The 5,739-nt window shown below is 48.5% G+C and overlaps 2 non-coding genes across 2 annotated transcripts; one reads left to right on the top strand and one right to left on the bottom strand.

Annotated features, from left to right (window-relative positions):
- Nucleotides 1–2,690: 2,690 nt before the first annotated feature.
- TRNAY-GUA (transfer RNA tyrosine (anticodon GUA)) lies at nucleotides 2,691–2,780 on the bottom strand. The gene is given in 2 exon segments: nucleotides 2,691–2,726; nucleotides 2,744–2,780. It is a non-coding gene; the product is annotated as a tRNA-Tyr (tRNA).
- A 1,868-nt stretch (nucleotides 2,781–4,648) lies between these two features.
- Nucleotides 4,649–4,722, top strand: TRNAT-AGU (transfer RNA threonine (anticodon AGU)). Its single transcript has one exon. It is a non-coding gene; the product is annotated as a tRNA-Thr (tRNA).
- The last annotated feature ends 1,017 nt before the right edge of the window (nucleotides 4,723–5,739 follow it).

Consider the following 5,739-nt stretch of genomic DNA (forward strand, 5'->3'; position numbering starts at 1 on the left):
TTGGCACCCCTGTCATCATTACATAAACCCCTGTCCCGTCTCCCCTTGCTTGTCCCTTTCCCAAGCTGAGAAGAAGAAGTTCCATGAACTCCTGGGAGCTGCTTTCCAAAGAAGAGGCATTTCCAGCAGAGAAGATGGCCAAGCCCAATCCCCTACACAAAGCCCCAGGAAATACCAGTGGAGATTGGGAAAGCTCCCTCTCGGGCAGCGCTACGGAATGAAAACAAGGGAGACGTGAGGTGAGAGGAAGGGGAACAAGTCACCTCTTCTAAAGGGAGACGTGGTGGGAAACTGCCGGTTCCGGTGCAAGCCGAGCTCCAAGGGCTGGTTCCTGCCCTGGTGGCTCCTTGCAGGGCCTGGCTTGACACACACCAAGAAGTGCCATGTGTGGCCAGGAGAGCGGGTGGGGAGAACGGAAGGTGTTGGAGCAAGCTGGGGCTGCCGGGTCTTGGGGGATCTGGGCATCAGGGGGGAACCTTACCTGGTTTTGTGTCCCCTTGCAGCAAAGGCCACAGATGTCCCAGAGGCTGGAGGTGCTGCCATTGACCTTGCCCAATGTGGTTGCAATGCCCTGGTCCCTGCCAAGGCACCACTGAGGAGCCTCAACCCCAGCGCTGCCTCCTCCCATCTCAGCCTAACCTGCCTAGGTTTATGTCTACTCTCGCAGCTTTTTGCGTGAGTAATATGCAAATGAGGCTAAGCATGGAATATCGCTGAGCATCATTTACATACCTAATGAGCCACCATTTGTTTCAGAAGAGGCTCTTGTGCCAGAAGGAGCATCTACACTGCCCCTTCTGGCATAAGAAAAACCCTCTTGTGCAATGCCGTTCTTCCTGAAAGGTAATAGATGTAACGGCATTGCACAAAAGCGTTTTTCTTGCGCAAGAAGGGACAGCGTAGACAGCTCCTTCTTGCGCAAGACCCTCTTCTGCAATTTCTGCTGAGATGTGTTTTAGTAGTTAAATTCCTGGATTGCCCTTGCTCATTAAAACTGCTGTCATATGGTTAGAAATGGGGAAAATATTGCATTTTATTAACATCAGCAGAACTGATTTACATAGGGCCTGTGTGTTGTGTAGGCTTGCCTTAATCTTTGTATTCATGCCCATCAGTGTGAAAGAAGATATTTGCATATATATTTGCATATACAGACAACTGTGTATAATTCCCTGTAATATTATCACTCTCCTATAACTTTGTATTAACATCTCCTTTCAGATATATCTCTAAGGCTATGTCTACACTCACGGCTTCTTGCGCAAGAACATCTTGCGCAAGGGTTCTTGTGGAACAAGTCATGCGCAAGAAAACGTCCACACTTCCACATGCACGCTGTGCTTTTGTGCAAGAGCTCTCATGGCAGTGTGGATGCTCTCTTGTGCAAGACAGGGGTGAGGATGTGGAAGGTAGAGAAGTCTGGGCACAGGATTCGGGATGGGGGGAGTCTTGGGGCTGGGACTGTGTTTGTGTGTTGAGGGGATCCCTCTGCTCTGGGCTCCCCGATGCCCTTTAACACACAAGGGCTTTTTCTGCAGCGCACTTGGTGCCGTGAGAACAAAGCTTGGAGAGGGGGTTGATTTTCCTCCATCGCCCCTGGCTGCTGCGTTAAAAGAAATCCTGAAACAGGCCTCTTTACCTGTCACTGGAGAGATGGCCCTGTGATGGGGATATACTGCAACATGGAATCTGGCTAGCTCAGTTGGGAGAACATAAGACTTTTTATCTTAAGGTCATGGGTTCAAGCCCCATGCTAGGTGATGCCCTTCTTTAACTCACATTCTAAGTCTACAAGCAATTCACTTTCAGCTTTCACCAGGGTTCTAGAAAGAAAATGTCTAGCCCTGGGATCCAGCTTTAGTAGAACCAGAGAGAGAGGAACAAGCTGCATTTTCTATCTTCTGAGGAGAAGGGAAGAGGATTTTCTTCTCTTCAGTTCTCGCCACATCAGCACAGGGAGGAGAAAAAATAACCCTCCGCCCGCTGATTGTCCCCCGTCAGCTTCTGTAGCTTCACCTCCTTCCACAGCAGCTCCAGCTTTGAGCTACAAATCTCTGTGTGTAGCCATATGGAATACTGAGTTTTCAGGCTGGCCTCTGCACTTCTGGCTTCCCTCCTTCTGCTTCATCCTTCTGGCTTCGACTACACGGCACATTTATTTTGGAATAAGATGGTCTTGAATAGTTATTACAAAATATCTTATTTCAAACTAGCACGTCTACACTGCAGGGAAACCTCAGAATAGTCCGAGGCAGGCTCCCCAGTGTAGACAAGCTACCTCGATTTAGAGCCCCAGGAAGAATAACTTAGAATGGCCCCGGGGAGGGGATAGTTCAAACTAGCAGCAGTGGCGCAGCTACACAGGCCTTTTTTTAAAATAGCTAATTGGAACAGGCATTATTCTTTGTAGAATGAGGTTTGCAGAAGTCGAAATAAGCCATCTGTTACTTCAGAATTATTTCAAAATAACGGAATTGCTGTGTAGACTCTTGCAGTGTTATTGTGGAATAACGGCCATTGTTCCAAAAGAACTTTTGTGTGTAGAGAACCTGCGCAGCCCAAGAAATGTGATTGGCAGCTTGTACCCACAATCTTTCTCTCAATTGCAGTGGAGAGCTCCGAAGACATGGACCCAAGGCAACCACCTTGATTGCCTTCTGCTAAGGCCAGGCCGGAGGGAAAACAATCACTCTTTCGAGCTGGAGTTGAACCAGCAACCTAAGGATCACTTGCCAAGCACACACTACAGTCCTCCGCTCTGCCAGCTGAGCTATCGAAGGGAGCCTGACTAAGGGTGGCTAGTCCAGGTAGTCCCTTCTATAAGTCTCGGGGCACGTGCTCCCCCAAGTATATGGCATTGCTGATGAGGGGCAGAAGCGCACAGGTGCTGTCACAGGTGTTGTACCAATAAAAGCAAGCAGGATCTTATGAGGGGGATAAGGCAAAAAGCCACATTTATTGTAAAGATAATAATAAAGAATAAAGAAAAGATAGAAGCAAACAACGTTGTTTAACTACTTATTCCTATCACTACTTAACCCTTATAAATATATATATATATATAAACATTCATTCAATCATTCATCCAGGTTCTGTGTAGTTGTTATAGTTACCAGCCTGGAAGTTGCTTGTGACAGAATACTGGCCAGGTATTCTGTACACAAGTGAGGGTAGTGGGGAGTGAAGTCCTGATCAGATGAGCATCTGAAGCTCCTGGTGGGCTGGCAGCAGAACGTTGGACTCTGACTCCATAGTCTTTTAGTCCAGTTCTTATAGGAATTTCTTCCTATGCCAGTCTATGGGAATTGCTGCATCACGTTCAGGGTGGCTGTCAGGTGCTCATCAGTGATCTCATAGGGTGGGCCTCCAGTACTTGGTTTTCTCCACTTGACACCTTTTGGTTGCCCTGGCACCTGACGCCTTCTTCAACCCTTTGTTGCTGCATTCTCAGGCTGGCACCTCTCAAAACCATTCATTCATCGTCCAAGCAATCTCTCTCTCTTACATACATTCCCTAATTAATGTTTCCCATACAGTATTTTGTATAATAATAACTTTACATATACAAGAGTTGTAGTTACAAAAAGTCACAGGTTTCTGGGTGGCATTTCTTAAAACATTCTCTGAGTGCTGAGTTAGTTACTGTTATAGTTACAATGTTTCACTTTGCGATTAGGGTTAATTGCTTCACAATGCTTTGAAGAGAATGGGCGTCAATTGTGTAAGAATAAGTTTGAGCGTGCCCTGGGACACAGAGAGGGGAGCTGTTTCTGGCTACATGGTATTATATTTTTAACAGTTTTAAGTTACATGACCTAATATTACATTCCTAACAAATTATATTCTAGAGGGGCAATAATTATAAATCTAAACATTTAACAATCTTAACAAATAATAATAATAATAATAATAAATCTAAACACTTTAAGTTGTGGGGAACAAATTATGGGGAGTCACTTCCACTTGGGGGAATCATTTTTAATACATTTATATGCTATCCCTACACAGGTACTTCACATGCAGACGGACCCCTTGAGTGAAACCTGAGCTAGATCCATCCATGTCACAGCAAAAGGAAGAAAGTGGGGTTCTTCTCATGTGTCTTCTTTGTTCCAGAGTCTCTACGGGTGCGGTCGGGGCAGGTCCACAAAAAAAAACCCCACTTGAATGAACCTCGGTCTACAAACCTCGGTCTAGAAACACCCCTGAGGGTTTCCTTGCCTCTACTTAAATGTTGACAAAAAATTTGTTGCTAACTCCTTGGCCAACTCTGATTGCTGTGGGGTTAAGAAATCTTCTCTTGTTATTTCTGTGCCCTCAGGAAGCGAGGAAATTGAAGAAGGCCAGGCCCCCTCCTTGGGGCTCTAACCCAAACCCTAGGACCAAGGGATTTATAAGCCAGCTGATTAATGTTTGTTGTACTTTTCCCTCCCCACATCTGGGCCAAACCGCAAAGGCCACTCTACAGCCCTGGCGGCTGGGGGAGATGAGCATGTTAGAGCCTCTGCCGACTGAGCTGTAGCTTTCTGTGCCCAGGGAGCCAGACACCCCCAGGGCTGGAGGGAAATGGGGATTGGCTGCACTTTGGCAGTCAAAAATGTTGTCTGGGACCATGGAATAGAACAGTTTCACCAGACTTCCTGAGGAGGGCACCATGGCTCAGTTGGCTAAAGCACCTGTCTAGTAAACAGGAGATCCTGGGTTCAACTCCCAGTGGTGCCTTTTGACACCCTTTAATCATATTTTCCTATGTGTTTCTGGGACACAGAAAAGGCCTTCCCTGGCCACCCATGGAACTGCTGGTTCAGGAAAAGGCTGATTGGAGAGGAGTTTTAGAAAGAAGGAAACCACAAGTGAGAAGCACCTGCTGCCCACAGACCCTCACTCTCCATGGCCGCAGGAGCTGCAGAGGTTGCACCCTCAAGCTCTCTAGGTGCTGACCCCCCTCAGGGAATCACAAGGGCATGTGGTGCTGGCTCTCCTGTCCCAGCAATTGCAGTCAGAGCCCTGCCTTGTCAGTGCCAGTCACAACAGCCTCTGCACCCACTCCAGGCTTGTGGTTTCCTTCTTCCCAATGTTCCTCCCCAATCAGCCTTTTCCTGAACCAGCAGCTCCATGGGTGGCCAGGGAAGGCCTCTTCTGTGTCCCAGGAGGACCTAGGAAAATGTGAGCTGTCACCTGGGATACGTTCCTGGCTTTAGGCAACGTGTCCTGTCTAGGGCTTCATCAGCCCGGGAGCAAAGGGCAGGCAGCATCCCCCATGATGCAGAGAAGCAGGTCCACATCTCCGGCCCTGAGGGTGCAGCCAGGGGAGAAGTGCTGGGGAGCATCTATGCTGGCATCACGCGCCTTCTCTGAGAACGGACCCACGTCCTGAAAGGGAGAGAAAGTGGCCTGGGATGACTAGTGTAGCTGAGCCAACACTGCAGGTTTGTGTCTGTCGAGTGGCTAGGATTGAGCACTTCCACTGCTGCGGCCAGGGTTGGGCTCCCAGTCAGGGGAAATAGCCTCCTCTATATTCATGAATTCTGCCAAGTCTTTGATCTTTCAGCATGGGAAGGGAGGGGCTGGGGTGCCAGAGGCAGGCTCTGGCTGGGAGACTCACCTGGCTGAGCCCTGGCCAACACCCCAGCACATTTCCCAGGTAGCTCCTTTCCTGCACAGGCTGCAGGTGTCAGGTGCCTGGGGAAATAAGAGCCTGAGTGGAGGAGGGGGGAGGGCTTCATGCAGGCAGCTGCC

Source organism: Pelodiscus sinensis, chromosome 19 (assembly GCF_052426305.1).
Source record: "Pelodiscus sinensis isolate ZL-2025 chromosome 19, ASM5242630v1, whole genome shotgun sequence".
Taxonomy (NCBI): domain Eukaryota; kingdom Metazoa; phylum Chordata; order Testudines; family Trionychidae; genus Pelodiscus; species Pelodiscus sinensis.